At 35.5% G+C, this 19,638-nt stretch overlaps 1 protein-coding gene across 1 annotated transcript in view; it reads right to left on the bottom strand.

Annotated features, from left to right (window-relative positions):
• The window catches only part of SLC7A11 (solute carrier family 7 member 11), a 63,779-nt gene that overhangs the window by 22,821 nt on the left and 21,320 nt on the right, over positions 1 to 19,638 (bottom strand). The window lies entirely within an intron of this gene.

Here is a 19,638-nt window from a genome sequence, read left to right as displayed (position 1 = left end):
GTTTCCACACAGCAAAAAACTATCACCAAAGGAATTTCAAGTTGCATCTCTTTATTGCCCTTCAAGAAATTACATGAAATTTTTATCATCCTTTAAAAGACTGAAGCAATCATTTTCATAAGCACAAGAAAAAGCAAATCCATGGGGGGGAAGGGATGTTACAATTTAAACATGACATCCAAATGATTAAAAAAAATCCATCTTTATTGCACAAAGTGTGAAAATGAATTTTCACTTAAAGCTAGAGTATGTATGAGAGATCCTTGCTGCTCTCTAAGCTTGGTTGTTTTTAACAGACATTTTGTTACTCAAATTAGTACCATCATCAGTGTTAGCATATAGCATTAGACCTAAGCCAGGAGTGTCAAACCTGCATCATCACAGCAGCATCACATGACCTATCACGACTTCTTCCCCTTTGCTAAACCGGGCGTGGCCGTATCTAGCACGTGAGGCATCCAACCTGCAAGCCACAAATTTGACAACCCTGGCATAAGCAAACCAAAAGACCCAGCAACCCCAGAATTAAAAACTCATCTACAGTCATCTACAACATACAATGTAAGAACTGCAACAACATTATGTAGGACAAATAGGCAGAAGACTGGCAGAACACATCCATAAACACCAACTGGCATTCAGAATGCATGACGAAAATTCTTTAATTTCACAACATATAGACAGATTTAACCATAGTTTCAATTGGGAAAATGTGACAATCCTAGACCATGCCAAGTCCAAAAATGCAGGGGAATTTCTAGAAGCCTGACGCTCTGACAAATCATCTACCAATAGACACATAGACATTAACAACATCTATAAACTATGCTGGGTTACGTATAAGCTGGGTTAACAAAAATCACAAATGAGGAGGTGACAAGTTGCCTGGGAAAGCAAAGGGAACTAATCAAAGCCATTAAAAAGCGAAAGTTAGAATATTTTGGAAATGTGATACGACACCCAGAAAAATACAGGATCCTTTACTTAATCTTCCAGGGAAACATTGAAAGCAAATGAGGTCCAGGCAGAAGAAGAACGTCATGGCTTCAAAACCTTAGGGACTGGTTTGGACAAAACTCAACAGCACTTTTTCATATGGCTGTTGACAAAAATAGGATTGCCAACATGATCGCAATGTCCGATGACGGATATGGCACAAGAAGAAGAAGAAGATAAACTATGTCAAAGAGACACTCAACCAGCCCAAAAGAGAAAAATACTCCAGCACCTCTCCACCAGTAATCAGCACTCATATCAGCATAGATTATGCAAGACCAACAATCAAGTAAGCAATACCCCAATCAAGAAACTGCCAAAGAGCCATCAATAAACAGCCCAACCAAAGAATCCCTAAGACAACCTCCACCCACACAGGCAAGACACCAGAATATAAGCTGACAGCAAATAGCACTCCTTACTAGCACTGATGATGTTACCTAGTTAGGGTAATGAAATACCCTAACTTTTCAGCAAGAAAACAAGCAAGCTCAGAGAGCACCAAGGGCCCCTCATTTCAATCCTGAGCTACAAATATTCTCCTTTATTGAAATCAGTCTGTATCTGAAGCTTGTTTCAGAGGCACCAGTGTGTTCCTATCTGGATATTATCTAAATTCATCCAAATTATACTTTTACTAAGATTGCCAAATCAGATGGCTATTGTAATTTACCTGATTGATTGTTCATTTGGTTAAATTTGCATTTGATTAAAATATCTCTGATTCAATTAAACTAGTTTTAATATGCACATACACTGTTATAAGCATAATCTTAAGAGAAGCATTGCATTTTTGCATTCAAGGTCCAACAGCTGCCATCTGCAATTTTTAGATTATAGCTGTCACTTGATTATTCAATTAAACAAGTGAATGTGTCATGTACTTTTTGACGAATGTAAAGAACATTTGCTCTTAAACTGCTGTTGTATCACTGAAGCTAAGAATGTATTTATGAAATGAATATATGTATAAGGAAACCTTGTTAATGTCTGCTAGTTTGCCTACAAAAAAATATTTTAATCTGGAACCATTCAGATAATTACATATTATATTTAGCATTAAAAAGTGTCCTCTTCCTTTCACCTTTTCCAAACCAAATTAAATGGAATACGAGAATGTATTTATTTATTAGATTTATATCCCATCTTTTATATAGAAACTATGTGTGCTGCTGCCTTTCACTTGTTGTGCACTTCTTAGCTCCTGACCATTTTTGTGCATATTTGAAATTCTAATGAATAGAAAATCCTGCAGTTTTCATTTTAGAAATGTTAAGTAGTGAGTTATTATTATACTTTATATAACAGCTTCATAAAAAGAAATAATATTTTCCATCTTCTTTAGCATCAGTGATAGATGTTTATGGTCTTTTCATACTATTATTCCATTCATTTCAAGAGGCACTTTCTTTTCATCTAACCTCACCAAACGGCCTTAGGATAGTGTGAAGTAGGAAGATAAAAATTACTTCCTTTTCTTTCTTTTGGAAGGAACCTGCATGATTCTTGGTTAAATTTTGCGAGATTATTTGAGTACCTTGTTTAAAAAATGGTTAACAAGATTGTTTAACTTTTGAAGATGATAGTCAAAAAAAGCAACATTGGCTTTTCTTCACTAAAGATGGAACCAAAAGGAAAAATTTAACTCCACTTTTTCTAGTTATTAAACAAGATTTAAGATTCATAATGATAAAATCCAATGTTATTAATTTTTAATCATTACTTCTTTCTTGTATCAAATCAAATCATTTTCCTCTTGGCTCCATTCTGCAGTCTAACAACCCTCCAGAAAATAATATGAGAAAAAAATAAAAGTAAATGGCCGAGTCAGGTTTATAAAATTATAAAGTTTCATCCAAAACATTTCTACCAATTGCTGATTCTATTGCCAAGGTTCCTGGAATTCTGTATTAGTAAAAAAAAAAAAAATCTCTGCACATACATATTTAGGCAGCATGTCCTAAGGGTGTATATTATCATTTGTTCAATATTAAAACCCCTAAAAGCACATCATATGGCTCCAGTTTTCAATATAAAATATGTATCATCAAAGCAAATATTTTGGTATCAGTTTCTAAGGTAATATATGCTTAACAAAACCAATTATAATGCTATGGCTGCATTATGCAGCTAGAACTTTTTTAATTATATCGTATCATAATTGAAAGCAAATTTCAATGTAAGATGACCTTCAAAATCTTTAAATATGGTGACACTTAGCTTGAAGTATAGATATACAGTATGAAATATAAATATACGGTATGAATATATATACAGTAGATATACTGTACAAGTACAGTATGAAGTATATACAGTCCAATACTGGAGTGGCCTGAATTTATTTGAATTATAGTGCTTTGCATCATGATAACAAGATAAGGGAACATTACAATAGATGACATTAGAATAAAATGTTGTTGTTTCAATATAACAATAGTCTTTTGTTGTTGTTGTTAGTCATGAAGTCGTGTCCAACCCATTGCGACCCCATGGACAATGTTCCTCAGGCCTTCCTGTCCTCTATCATCCCCTGTAGTCCATTTAAGCTCACACCGACTGCTTCAGTGACTCCATCCAGCCACCTCATTCTCTGTCATCTCTGTTAAGTTGGGTGAATGAGGACACAGCAAGCCAGGCAGTGAGTGACAACAGCTCTTTATTGTAGAGTGAGAACCCAGCGACTGACCTGGGGAAACAGCTCCCCTTATATACCTTGCAGCTGTGGTGGTCAGCCAATCAGCTGATGGCTAGTTCAACTTCCCGCCAAAACCTATATACATAACAGTCTCCTTCTTCTTTTGCCCTCAATCGTTCCCAGCATAGGCTCTTCTCCAGTAAGTCCTTCCTTCTCATTAGGTGGCCAAAGAATTTGAGTTTCATCTTCAGGATCTGTCCTTCTAAACAGCAGTCGGGGTTAATCTCCTCTAGTACTGACCTGTTTGATTGCCTTGCAATCTAAGGGACTCACAGGAGTCTTTTCAGCACCATAGTTCAAAGGCCTCAATTCTTTGGCATTCAGCCTTCCTTATGATACAATAGCATTTACATGGTATTTTTTCCTAGTTATGAATTTACACTTACAAAATCAAGATTTTAACTTTAGTATCTGCATTATAACAGGAAATTAAAATAAATTCATATTGAGGCGGAAATATGGCAACTTTCCAAGATTTGTTAAAGAGGTATGAAAAATAATAATTATCACTTCTAGTTTTTGTACAATAAATATTCCAAGATATGCTTTCAAGCAACTATATTCCAAGACCTAAAAATAAACAAACCTGAACTGGTACAGTCATAAAAAATGAAGGGTAAAAGGATTTAAATTGCCATATGAATTTAGATGATTAAATTATAATAATCTGATTTATGAGCAAGAATTAACAATGTTCTGATGTTATTAGCGATGTATTGCAGAAATCGAAGCATGAAGTTTAATATCATATTGCAAACCTCTTATAATTAGAACTAAATAGTGAATTAATAGTCACTCTTGTGGGAATATATAGAGGAAAATATAAATCTCACAGCATAAGAAATTTTGGTATCATATAAAAAACTACCGTATTTTCCGGCATATAAGACCACTTTTTAACACATGAAAATCTTCTCAAAAGTCGGGGGTCGTCTTATATGCCGGGTGTCATTCTCCTGTAACCAGGCAAACCAGCCTGAAAGGCTCTAACGAGCCAAGTTCTGACCATCCCAGCTGAGTTGCCTGCTAATCAGGCAACTCAGCTGAGATCACCAAAGCTATTTAAAAGAAAAAAACTTTTTTTCTTTTACATGGCTCTGGCGATCCAAGCTCTGACCATCCCAGCTGAGTTGCCTGCTAATCAGGCAACTCAGCTTGGATCACCAGAGCCATGTAAAAGGTAAAAAGTGTTCCCCCTCCAGCTTGCTTACCTTAGCTGCTAGTCGCAATGCTTGCCTTGCTTCTCTTGCCTGAATCCATTCCATCAGCAAGCAACTCCCTGCCTGCAATCAAGTAGGCAGGGAGTTGTGGACTTCAACTCCCAGAATTCCTCAGCCAGCAAAGCAAAGCTGGCTGAGGAATTCTGGGAGTTGAAGTCTACAAGTCTTAAAGTTGCCAAGTTTGGAGACCCCTGCTCTATTGGGTAAGTTTTTTTCCCCTTTGGGAGCTTTAAAAAAAATAGTTAATTGGGATTTTTTTTAGTTGTTCTTTTTTAGACCTAGCCATTTAAAGTTTAGGAAGTTTTAAATTTAGCTTTCATATAAAAATTAAAATAAAATAAAATAATATTTGTGCAGCTTTCTGAGGTTTAGTGTGTTTCTGTAGTGTTTCACTCTAACTACACAAACACACAAAATCTCACAAAGCTGTATGTGGAATTTTGTTTGTGTAAAGTGTGAAAGTTGGTTTTTTGGGCTTTTTGTGGCTGTGTGAAGTTCCTGCTTGTTGCAGGGGCCATTTTGGGTCTAGCACAGCTGCTTTTACATTGTGGGTGAGCCAGTTGATGTTTTTTAATTTTTATTTGGTGTGCATTGGAAGAGGGATAGTCTTATATGACTAGTATAGCCCAAACCCTATATTTTAACAGGAAAAGTCAGGGGTCATCTTATACACCCAGTCGTCTTATATGCTGGAAAATATGGTATATACATCATAATCTCACTTTGAAATAAGATAGTCTGTCAGTAATTTTTGAAAGCCCTTGAGATCTACCCCTTGTAGATAATTTTTTGATGTAAACAGTGACTCATGCTCTTGTCATCTCTTAGTTGCACTACACTGTATATGGAGCTACTCTTGAAGATGACCTGGAAGTTACAGGAGTCATGGAATCTAATTGTCCACCTACTGATTGTATTATGAATGTAGCAAAGTAACCCCTACTGTAAATTGTAAAAATGGCAGTTGCTGCCAATAGATTTCTGGACTCAGTGCAAGAGGCCATTTTTTACCTTTAAAGTATATTATACTATCTTGAGTCTTTGCTATATTCATAGTACAATCCATTCCAGACAGAATCTACCCATTCATATGTAATGGATGGTAATTATATGTTAAACAACATGGAACTATGCTGATCTCCATTCCCTGACAGATAGGCCTGCTTAAGAGACTGCCTCTTTTGTAGCAAGCTTCTCAGTCTGGAACAGCTTATGTCCTCAAGTTAGAGTGGCCCTCAGCCTATTAATGTTTAGGAAGGCTCTGTGCTCTTTCTATAGAATCTTTGACGAAGAGAGTCCAATTAGGTAGACAGCAGTATAATAGGTTTCTGAAATATTTTTCTCTGTTTAACTGATTATTACTGCATTTTTACCATCATGTATTGCCTTGAACTCAAATTATAGCAGCATACAAATAGCTGTATAAATACTCACTTAGAAGCAGATTTGAGATCTGAGTTGCCAACAGATCTGTCTGCTCGTGATGCTTTGCATACCCAATAAAAGTTCTTATTTCAACACAGTTGTATTTGTATAATCACTGTAATGACCTGATTATGGATTGTTGGAAAGAACTGTGATCCTTCATTTCAAACTATGGAACTTAAATGCCTCTGAATATATTAGTCTGAACAGAATCATGTTAGCATAGCAGAGACCTGTTCCAGATGACCAGGCTCTTTGCTTTGATCTAGGATTAATTTACACTGTGTTGACTAGCCTGCAGATCTGTTATGCCATCAAGATATTATCTACACGTTTGTAGGTTTACAGCTCAGAGAATTACCAGCCATCCGCTATTGTTCTTTTTGACTTACAAGTAAGCATAGGGAAATGACAGCCAATCAGTGTTTCCTTGCTGTGCCCTCAAGCTGGTCAAATTTCATTAGTATCTTGCATGTCTACTTAAGTTTCACCATGAATTTTTAAAATTACTTCTTTTCCTTTCCCTTCTATTCCCTTCCCTTCCCAACTCACAGGGCCCTACATTTTAAATATATTTAAATAGTCAAAGTTTGTCCAGTATTTTTCAAACACTGTTGTTCACAGTTTGAAGTGATGTAAGAAGAGGACAATTCTTAAAATAATTAATACATACACTGAAACTCAGTCATCTTGGCAGGAAGCTTCCTTACCTTTCCCATCCCTGCATCTTGTAACCCTGGCATGCCAGCAATTCTGCAATAATTCCAAACCAGCATAATTGGGTTAATTCTTACTGTGTAATGACAGGAGTACAGATAACCCCTTGAAACCAGCAATATGTTGCCATTTATGAAGCAACATTCTCTGGGCTTTAATTGGATTTTTGCAATCAGAGATGCAATAGCATTGGCACACAAAGTTACCCTGTAGCTGTTTGTCTGGTTATGGCACATTGTGTTCATCAGAGGATTTCTACAATCCTTACTGAGACTGCACCTTTTCTAGAAGTCCTCAGCAGGAACAAATTAAAGCGGGGAAAAGGGATAGGAGGTTACTTGAAATCCAAGCTATTTGTCTTGGATTGCCTGATGTCAGATCACGTGCTGAAGATATATAAACTTTTGTCACTCAGGATCTACTTTGCCCTGAACGGTTTCACAGAAAAGAGATTTCTTTTTAACAGCTACAGTCTTCTTCCTGTCTGATAAGTTATGCTTGGAAAAATATCTATATATCTATTAGAAAAAAACAGGAGGACCCTCTTTGTATTTCATTAGTCTAGCAGGATCATTTAAGTTTTTTAAAATTATTTTTAAAGCAATTCCAAAATGACGATCAGTAATAAAATACATATTTTTGTAATCCACCCAGAGTCACTGAAAATAACTCTGTAGTTGGGTAGCCATATACCTTTTCTAAATAATTAAACCTAGGTTGTCACAGAGAATACCTTTCAACAGTGAATCTAACTGAATATTTCATATTTTTAAAATAATGAGGGTTTTTTTTTCAAATAAAATACAGGTATCTGAGAAGATTCGGCTTTGCACTTACTTTGATCTAAGGAAGGCAAAATATACTTTGTTTTTATATTTGGTATTATTTGTATATATTAATATTGTATACTTATGAATGTTATTTTTTTCTAAATACATATTCTATATTATTATGCACAAAAATACTTTATCTACTACTAATATAACAGCTAAAATAAATACACCCAGACTGTAATTCAATATAATGCTCACTTCACACCGAGTAAGCTTGAGCCCTGCAGAATGATAATTGTAACCTTAGATAGACTCTTCTCCACTTTTTTCATAGCTAACAATATCAGACAAAGTATTCATTAAAAATGCTTATCTCCTATTTAAAATACAAAGATAATAGTGTTCAAATACTGTTGAAGCTGGAAACTGAACTTTGAAACTAATTTTAAAGTGCTTTTTGGCTTTTTTAAAAAAAAAACTTGAAAAAGAAAGTTTGACAAATCCCTCTAGTGTTTGAGATTACTAACATTTTAAAGCTTTGGCTAGTCATAATTTCATGGTGCTATTACAGCATGGTACCCAACAAGTCCAAAAAGAAAAACAAGAGATAAGATAGAAGAACAGAAAACCTAACCCAAACATGAAGACAAATGTATTAATGAATGCCATAAATATTTTGCAATTCAGACTGACAATTATTGCTACGAGGCCCAGTAGACACCCATAAAGTATATATTGTTTTTTTGTGTCAGACATTTCATGCATATTTTCATTAGCAGATGGTTGCTAAATCATAGTGGCAACATTTCTTAGTAGGTGAACAGTAATACAAACAACGAAACAGTAAAAGAACAGTTCTAAGGTAATTTTTCTATTTGAATACATCCATCTTCCAACCCATATGCTATATGGGTCCAGTTGTAAATGAGCTGGTGACCACATCATCGGAGAAACTGCCTCCAGACTACATCCAAAATATAGCTCTAGACATTTATGAAATCTATTAGATCCTCAATAGCTGACCTGCATGAAACAATGACACTTGTTCTGTAGCAATCTGAGGGGATGGATAGTTATTTCCCAAACAGGAGATTTCCCAAATGGGAACACTTCAACATATACTTTCTAGTTAAATGAATAAAATAAAAACACACAAGTGTCGACTGCTATTTCATGTCATTGCTAATCCCTTATAATATTAATTGCTCTGTCTGCCTTGGTTTACACTATCTGACATTAACACCAATTTATGCCACATTGAGTTCCACTCTAGTGCAAATTGCTATCATGCGCAAGCATAACTGCACACCATGTACTGTGGTAAGGCAGGGATGGAATCATATTAGTACATTTGGAAGAGATATCGCAAGTAATTTAGTCCAATCCTAGAAAATCCCTAACAAGAACACCTGTAACAGGTTACAGACATGATTATGAGATTATCATATCACAGTCCTATATAACAGGTCCCATTGTCGAAGTTGTGAAAAATTCCTATCCCAAACCGCATGAGGCTTATCCTTTTATAACTTAATCATAATGGTTGAATTAACTTTAGAATCTCATTTGTAGTCTAAATTTCTGTCTTAAAAATCAATAATCTTGGAAATCTGCAGCGTGCACAGCCATAACTAGCCATGTCCAATATAATGTCAACATTACAACATACCAAAGCTCTAAACAAGTGCAATGATTGTTTCCAGAGTGGTTGCATAAAAGCATTGCAACACTGAATTGCTGTGCTATCTTACACATCCAGTGGTTTATACAGAACGATACTCCGAGAGGTAGACTCCCCAAAACTTGTGATTAACAAGACTGCCTCAATATATTTTGATACCTGCAGGGAAGATACCTGGTGTTGCATCTGAATCTTCCTTTGACAGTAATATGATATCAACTACAACAGTGATGTATTGTACAACTGTAATGTTGTGTCAACTAAGGAAACTGTATACTAAGATAAGGAGCACCCATAGGTTTCCTGGCCTTCTAGCACTTAGAAGACAGTTTCAGATTTGTTGCCTGAAATAATTTGCTTAAATAGTAAGGCTAGCACTAAGGATTAGCTCCTGTTGCCCCAAAGCTATACAACTCTGATATTTGACCTGACATTTCCTGCTTCCTCTTATCTTTTGTTTTTCCAAAGAAAATAAAGATACTATCTATGGAATTTCTTTCCTGTTTATTGCCCAATGTCTTCTCCATACCCTAGATAGCTTTCCTGACCATCTAACTTTGTTGCATTCCTAACAGTTTTTCAATTGACAGAGTCATTCTTAGAACAACCTGCTTATGCCTTTTATAGAACAATTCCTTCAAATAAATCTGTCTAGATCATACTTATGCCTATGCCGCACATTATATATGGCTAATTACTAATTACGTGAAGGAATACTGAGCTAAAAATTATACCATGCTTTTCTTTTATTTTAAAAAAATGATATAATTAATCCTAAATAGATCTATGTTTGAGATAAGATTGCCTATTCTAAATGTTATATTAAATGATACTGAAAAATAAAATATAAAATATTTTATAAAAAATAAGTAGGGAAAAAACTACTTCAGGTAATTCTGAAAATAATACTGAAGTCAATTTTAAAATAATTATCTCAAATTCTAAGACATTAAAACTCATATGCTATCCTGCAGTGCAGATGGAATAGTATCCTACATGATACTATTCTAAAGATAAAGCTTTCTAACTAATACTGAAGCAGATAATTAATATAGATTACTATAATCTGCTTTGACTATTAAACAGGACAAAGAAAATTTCTGTAATATAATATGGTACATGAAGAAACTAATGATGAAATTTCACAAAAATTTTCCTCATGTTTAGTCACAGTTATATTGTAGTGAAATTATATTATTGCCCCCACAACTGGGTCCTCAATTTACCTACCTTAGAAAGGATGGAAGGCTGAGTCAACCTTGAGCCTTGGCGAGATTCGAACCTGCAGTAATTGCAGGCAGCTGGTCTTAATAACAGGGTGCTTTAGACCACTGTACTACCAGCTGCTGTAATGTTGTAATGCTGTAAGACTGTAATACTGAAATGATGATGCAATGAGAATGAATCAGCAGGGTTATTTAATATCACTTTAAGAGGCTGTATTATATATATATAATACAGCCTCTTAAAGCGATATTAAATAACCCTGCTGATTCATTCTCATTGCATCATCATTTCAGTATTACAGTCTTACAGCATTACAACATTACAGCAGCTGGTAGTACAGTGGTCTAAAGCACCCTGTTATTAAGACCAGCTGCCTGCAATTACTGCAGGTTCGAATCTCGCCAAGGCTCAAGGTTGACTCAGCCTTCCATCCTTTCTAAGGTAGGTAAATTGAGGACCCAGTTGTGGGGGCAATAAGCTGACTTTGTATAAATAAACAAAAGAATGAAGGCTATTGCTTAGCGCATTGTAAACCGCCCTGAGTCTCCGGAGAAGGGTGGCATATAAATCAAATTTAAAGAAAAAAAATTAATCATTACTCTGATATTGTGTTTAGTTTCATGTATACTAATTTTTCAATTAAATTTCAATTCTAGCATGAAAATGTTACTATGCCATCTACTCCCTATAAGGCTACAGTGACTTGGATTATAATACATAAACCAAGATGTTTAATATTGGCAAAATATACTGTGATGAATGTCAAACTAAGCAATGAATGCAAAAAATAGGGTTGGTGGTTGTGCGCTCCATCTCTCTCTCTCTCTCTCTCTTTCTCTCCATCATTAAAAAAAATCTAGTTATATGGATCTTGAACTCATTATTTCAAAATTATACTTTATACAGAATAGAAGTGAAAGGAAAAAGTGAAAGTCATGCCTTTCAACGTGATGATAAGGTAAATAGGCACCTTTTACATTTACATGAACATGAGAGCTTTAGAGAGCATTTCTAGGATTAAGATATGCCACTGTTGATTACATCAAGATAAAAAATCACAATAAAAGCCTATTATATTTGCACCACTTATTTTGTACAGTGGCTTAATGCATTTTTTTTAATGAAGCTGAATAATACAAAGAAAATCCAAGATAATCAAAGTGTTTCTTAATGTAGGACACTTCTGTCTTGCTAAGGAATAAAATGACAAAAATATGGTTTTATGACAATTCATGGATAGCCAGACAGTGTTGAGCTTCGGGGTTTAGTGACTATGGTTTGATAGCATATTTCCTGATGTTTCACGAGAAACTGTGGCTCACATTTTCAGAATGCCTTTAAAAATGCCAGCCACAGTTACCGGCAAAATACCAGGAAATCTGTTTTCTAGATCACAGTCATTACATTCTGAAGCTTAACACTGGCTCATCAGATTTGAAAGCCTATACCAGTAATTCATGGATAGCATATGACACCAAGCAAGGAAATGGCCTTTTATTAAACTTGTCCTTTTAATAAAACAATTATATGTTTGAAAATAATACATAATCCTGCTTCTTAAGTAGTAATTTTGTATGATCAAAGTTGAAAGAAGTGTTTAAAATTTGTTTGCCTTTATATATCTTTGTTGGTTTCTTTTTCCTGCTCGATTTGTGTGTTTGTATGTTAGTTTTGTTGCTGTTTTTCTGGATTTTATGATTTTAAAAAATAGATTTACTATCTTTTAGGTTGAAAAAGTGTTTATTGCTCCAAGCAATTAGCTTTAATGAATGACCGTGGACTATGACAAAGAAGTAAAAATTTACTTGTACATTTACTTAATATAAACTTAAAACTTTCATTATTAAAACCAAATTATAGATCAGTTCATATTTCAGAATTATTATTCAGTGGGGTTTTGTATGCGTGCACAAATGTGTGTGCTAAGCATTGCCTTGACTAATCATGTATTAAAGTTATACATTTATAAACAGAATTTATTTACAATATTGTTAGTACTGTATATTTTGCCATCTGAAATATTTTTGTCCTTACTACTATTAACCCATAGTCCCTATTTTTCAAAAACCTTATTGGACTATTAAAAATATCACTTATTTCTCTTCATGATGTTGCCAAAAGCAAACCATTTTATCTTGTCATAAACAAGGTTGACACTCTATCTTTGTGAAGGAATGCTTCTTCACAGCAGGCATTACCTTCCAAAGAAGCTACAGTCACACAATTCATATTCCAAAACAAACAAATTAAAAAATAACAATAATAAAAGTGAACCAACTTTCTCAAGGCCAATTGTTATAATTTATACTGTAATGTTGTTACATAAAGCACAACACCCCAACATGTTGTATTTTGTAAGTACAAATATATATCAACTATTCAATATAAGAAAAGAAAGTTAGAACAAAAGCATCAATACTTGTTGTCTTTATTGTATCCATGGACTGCCATCCCATGACCTTGTTCCAAGTGATCCATGCTCTTTTGGGCATAAAAGACTTGTAGATTCATTCAAATTCATGTAGGAATTTTCAGAACATCTATTAAACAAAGTTGCTGAAATTCATTCCGAATTTCATGCCTCCCTGGTCCAAGTCCTATAGAGATGCCTGGGGCACTCTTGTCCTACTATCTGAAGGAATGATTTGAACTTGTTGATCCTGGGAAAGTGGACAATATTGTGAGTTTGACCACTTGCTCTTAGACCATGTGTCAACTTTCAAAGCTTCCAAGTTGCTATGAACAGGAGAGAAGGAGAACTGATGGAGCTGCACCATGCACCTTCTAGTTGGCTAAGGCTTGGGCTATGGCTATCTAAGGGGTGAAATATGGGTAGGTTCTAGCAATGTTAAATCCTTGAAAAAGGTGGTTATCCCATTACATCTTTGGGAGGTGTTGATTCACGCATTCCTCAAGAAGCCATCACTGGATACTACCATATTTGACAATTTTTGTCTGGTGTCCAATTTAGCTTTTTAAAGGAAGATGGTGGAAAATGTGAAACCCTGCAGTTTCAGGAGACCCTGGATGAAGCATATTCCCCAACCTTTGCAGACCAGCCAGGGGGAAGAGGAGATAGTTCCAGCAAGCAGAGGGCAAGCACACATGCCTCACAGCTCCATTTGTGGTGGGCAAGGGCACCTACTGTTTGTGCAAGTGGAGTGTCCGTGCTTTCCGCTGCTCATGCAAGTGGCAATGAACGTGCACTCGCCTTCCAAAGTCCAGTTCCAAAGGGCTCAAGCAGGGGTGGTATTCACTTACTTTCCCTACCGGTTTGCAAATGTGAACGTGCGCATGTGCGGGCTCACTTCACTCGCATGCATCCCATCCATGCATGCACCTGATCTTCTGCGCATCGCCTGGCCTCAAAAATGTGCCTAAATAGGATGGCATAGAGCTGGGGCGGGTGGGTGGGTCCACCCGCGATTTCCACTACCGGTTCAGGTGAACTGGTCCAAACCGGCTGAATACCACCTCTGGCTCAAGTATGGACTGTGGCCTGAGGTTGGGGACCCCTGATCTATACTCCTTTTTATCAAGATTCAGGACTGCACTTGGTACAGAAAAGCATTGGTCACATCTTGACAGCTTTCAATATCACCAGCCATATCTTTCTGGACCAGTTTCAGTTGGTGCAAAATGCAGCACACACGCTCCACCTCTGCTACTGAGCTGCATTGGTTATCAGTTTGTTTCCGTGTTTTTTTTGGTTTTTAAAGCCTTACGATATGAATTTTCTGAGGGACCAACCCTCCCAATTAAATCTATCCATCTCATCAGGTCCAGCAGGATAATCATGCTCCAGGTGCCATCTGCTAAGGTGTTTCATCTGATGGAACCCAGGAGGCAAGCCTAATTTCCTAATTTAACCCTTTTGCAATCTTGTTTTTATTCATGTTACTTAACTGATTTAACAGGTTTTTATATTGTGTTAATTGTTGATTTATTGTATGTCACCCAGAATCACCTTGTGTGAGATCCACAGTCATATAAATTTGATAACTAATTAATTAATAAAATTAGGTATGTTCGAATTACTCTTTAAAGCATCATGAGAACTAGTGATTTAACTAGGTGCATTAGAATATGGCATTCAAAATTTTTGAAAGTGTTAGAATTTACAATGTGTTAACTTAATATATAAATTAAATTAATATATTTTTCAATATTCTTAAAACTGGAAATATATTCACTATTTTGCTTTGTGTTTCCATTTCTCATTGACTTCAGATGTTAAGACTTTCAGGCATTAATTAATATACTGTAAATAGGAAGAAGACAGTATATAAATTAAATATAACAGTCAGATTATTTAAACCTTTTTTTAAAAAAAAATGTAAAAGATTATGGGGGCTAGTCTAATATTTTGCTTTTCCAAAATGACTAATGACATGAAACCCTGGCAACAAATCTGCAGCATCCCTGCTTCCAAGAACAGAAGGAATAAATGAAGTGAGAAGTACACTGCAGTAAGTCTAATAGACAAACTGACTAATCTAAGACCCCTCAAGGTTATAACAAAGCAATTCATTCTTTGGATTTCTACAGGCACTAGACATGATTTATCAACCCAAGAGCAGGCTTACAAATACGATACATCTCAATAATACATTACTTTCACAGTGTAACTTTTTAAACAATGATAAATTGATAGAATGGCCTCAAACTTACTTAACAAGCAGAAACAGACCATTTCCAAACTTCCGAAAGGTCCATTTCATATGTAAATAAAGAATTCTGAGATATATATATAGATATCTCCCAGAGAGCAACACAGAGTTGCAGTTCGTCAGCAGAAAAAAGGCCCAGAAATTTCACAGAACCTAGGGCTGCACAAGTCAAAAAGAGGGCTGTGAAAATATTTACAGACCCCTCCCATCCTGGACATAAACTGTTTCAACTCCTACCCTCAAAACGGCGCTATAGAGCACTGCACACCAGAATAACTAGACACAAGAACAGTTTTTTCCCGAACGCCATCACTCTGCTAAACAAATAATTCCCTCAGCACTGTTATTATCACCCATATCCTCCCACTTATGACTGTAACCTTGTTGCTGGTATCCTTAAGATTTATATTGACTGTTTCCCTATGACTATCATTAGGTCTTGTACCTTATGATTCTTGACGAATGTATCTTTTCTTTTATGTACTCCAAGAGTGTATGCACCAAGACAAATTCCTTGTGTGTCCAATCACACTTGGCCAATAAAGAATTCTGTTCTATTCTATATTTCTTTAACAGAGCTCCTAGCATAGCAATATCTATGTTTCTGGTCATTCTGGCTGTTAAACAATGTTGCCCTTAAGTGTTGTTGTTTTCATTTATTTGCATGCTTTTCATTTGGAGCCAAAAACTTTAGAAGCAGTTCCTGATACCAAATATCTAAATCAATTTGTTTGGATGTCCATATTTATAGCCTAACATCACATTTTAATTCACCTAGATCTTTTTTTAAGATACGGAGATACGGAGGATACCGGATCTGCGCTCCTTCCGCCGTGCTGTGAAGACCTTTTTATTCCATCAGGCGGGCTTGGCCTAATTTCTTCCCTTTTTAAATATGTAAATTTTAATCTGTTTTTAAATTATTGGGGTGTTTTAATCTGTCTGGGCCAAAATGATTTAATTTGATTTTATCTGATTTTTAAATTTTTTGCATTTATGTATTTTATTGTTGGCTGTTCACCGCCCTGAGTCCTTCGGGAGTAGGGCGGTATACAAATCAAATAAACCTAAACCTAAACCTAAACCTTAAAATGCTTTAAAATATATAGAAGATAGATGTTTTACTGGGTTGGGATTTAATGTCCTAATTACTGTATATCGCTTGATAGTTTATTTTCAGGTAGTACAACCACAACTGAGTTGTTTTTACTCAGGGACGTGTTTGTTTGGGATGTATTCTTTTTCCAGGTGAGGTGTTAACTCATGAGCATTGAGGGTTAAGACAGAATGACTAACCCAAAATCAGCCATCTGACTTCCTGCCTATTGCTGGACCAGAACCCATAATCTCAAAGTCTCTAGCCTGATGCCTTTAACTGCTGGATCAAACTGGCCATCAATTATTGTTCTACAATTCATTTAATTAAATTATTCTATACTATCTCATTCTTTTCCATCATCTTGTTTCTAATTAAATGGTTGCTTAATTATCCTTTACCAGATGAGCAATAATATCAGTGTTTGCTCCAAACCAAAGGAAGAAAAAAAGAATATTGTAGTCTGGGATGGGGGTGGGAGGCTTGAAAAGATGTTACATAAATTAATCTTTAAAGGATTCAGTTTAACTGAATGACTTAATTAGCTCAATTAGAGCTAAGAGCCTTGGTGGCGCAGCAGACTAAAGTTCTGTTAAGTAGCACCAGCTGCCTGCAATTACTACAAGTTTAAATCTCACCAAGCTCACCAGCTCAAAGTTGACTCAGCCTTCCATCCTTTCGAGGTAGGTAAAATGAGGGCCCAGATTGTGGGGGCAATAAGCTGACTTTGTATAAAAAAGAACACCGCTTGGTGGGGCCTGAAAGCCCCCACAGGTATATACAAAAGTATTAAGGCTATTGCTTAACGCATTGTAAGCTGCCCTGAGTCTCCGGAGAAGGGCGGCATATAAATCGAACCAATAAATAAATATATGCCTTCTGTTACAGAAATTTATTTATTCAGGTGCAAATATTAGTCTTGGCCACATAATTATTTTCCAGCATACAGTCATTGTAATATTAAAGGTAATTACTACTGTTTGGGCATGAACTAGTGATAGGAATACAAATTGCCATTCTTCTGGATCATGGAGTGCAGTTAGGAAACATAACTGTGACTAATTTTGGAGCAAGCATTCATTTTGGCAAAACATAGACAGACAAAATATTTATGCACTTCTATGTTCCAGGAAGTGTTTTGCATATATAGTTTGCCACAATATATTACCAATTTTACATCTGGAACAATTACAGAACTGATGTCATTCATGGCAATAGTAATTATTCTAGGTGGAAAATCCACTGTCAAAGAAACTCTGCAGCAATTTTGAAGTTGAACATCAACTCTGACAGAAGATTTAAATAAAAGGCCCACAGCAAAGCAAGCTAGAGTACAATAATACAATAATCTAATCCTCGGAGCCCAAAATCTTCTTTGGCTGCTTAGTTAGTTAATCTATATATCTCTTCACAGTGAGGTTATATAGTTATTCAACATGATAAGCATGATCCCCAAAATTGTAAAGTCTACAAAAAGATATTATTTGATCTTAGGGTGCTTTAAGGTGAAAGTTTTTTCCAAACACTTCAACCTTTCTTGCCTCTGAAACAATGTCTACTTCCTGGATGCCAGAGTAGCTAGCAGCTGAGAGTTTGCTGATCAGATGCCCTTCCTGACACCAAACAGAGTTCACAGCAGATATTTTTTCTTTGTGCCCTAGGATAAAAATATCTGCTGCCCCCTACGATTGAACTCTCAACCTTCCAGGTGGAGAGTGAGGAGGTCTTCACCAATAGGCCACCACGCTCTATCAATACAGATGTTAATGGTGTTAAAATATGTTAATTTTGTCAAGTTTCTTATTTTCCACATGTTATCTTTATTTTAATTTGTTTCCAACAATTTGCAAACTTGGGCTACAAAGTCTAAAAGGTTGGGCTAAAAAATCCGAAAAATGAATATTTTTTCACCTTTCTTCCAAGAAATGTGTAGCATGCATTTTTTAATTTGGTATGTATACATAATTAATAGAATTATACAATTGTGAAGTTGTTGAGTAATATAAGCAACATCCAGTCCAATTCTCTGCACTGTGCAAGAAAATCAGTTTAATCACTCTCAAAAATGATAGTTTGGTTTCAAAGCCTCTAGAGAAGGAACAATCATAAATTCTGTGTGTAAATTATTCTACTGTTGTAAGATCTTACTGTCAAAGGATTTTTCTTTTTTTTTTAAATGAAATAAAATTAGCTGCAAATTTTATCTGTTAATTTTGGTCTCACTTTCTGTGGCAAAAAAAAAACAGTTTATAATCATCTTCCCTTTCTCTGTCCTTTTCTCTGTCCTTTTCTCTGAGTCCTTTGCTCAGATTTTGCAAGTACTCATTTTTCCAAACAAAAGAACAAAAGATGGGGCTTCCCCACTTTGTACATAGAAGTCTATATCTGTATTGAGTCACCATGCACCTATGACAAAATAAATCAAATCTGGAAGTGGTAGTGGATAATAAGCAAATAGTCTACTGTTTAGGACTGAATAACCAAAGTTTGAAACATTCTTTGGAACCAATTCAAATGAGTTGAAAATTACATATCTGTGCAAAACAGATGGCAACAACTGTTATTCCCAAGAATAAAGAAAATAAGCAAAATGCAATCTGCTATCTTTTCTGTGTCTAATAAGACAAATTTGCCTGGGTAGAGACTTCCTCCATGGCTCATTTCAGCGTGCTAGTTTTTATGGATAGCACTTAAACATACTGGCCATATTTTCCATCTTTCTCCTTGTTTCAAGTTTTTTTCAATATCTTGCAAAATGAAGAGTTTTAGAAGTTTCTATCATTTAGTTTGGAAAGCTATGCTGTATATTATTTTGTAGTCTTTTGTAAATCTTAAGTTTTCCTGACAAAAGTATGCCCTGCTGCTCTTGGATCTCCATTCAGCTATATAATACTTCAACCTACATCACATGACTTCAATTTTCTGGGATCAGGCATACAGTTAGTATTTCTGAAGGATCAGACAATAATTAAAATTGGTATGTGGGTGGGATTATTTTTTTCTGTTTCTTTTTCCAATTTTAAGGTAATGGAGAAGGCTTTTCCTACAGTTTGAACCAGGTAAAATACATTTAGGGATCTTAAATATTCATGTTGGCCCACCTCAAAGTTATATGAAAACATTTTGCAAATTTTCAAC

The sequence above is a fragment of the Pantherophis guttatus genome, chromosome 8 (genome assembly GCF_059756535.1).
Source record: "Pantherophis guttatus breed Tessera chromosome 8, ASM5975653v1, whole genome shotgun sequence".
In the NCBI taxonomy this organism is placed as follows: domain Eukaryota; kingdom Metazoa; phylum Chordata; class Lepidosauria; order Squamata; family Colubridae; genus Pantherophis; species Pantherophis guttatus.
The sequence above is the reverse complement of the archived record's forward strand: the minus strand, read 5'-3'. Positions and strand labels throughout refer to the sequence as shown.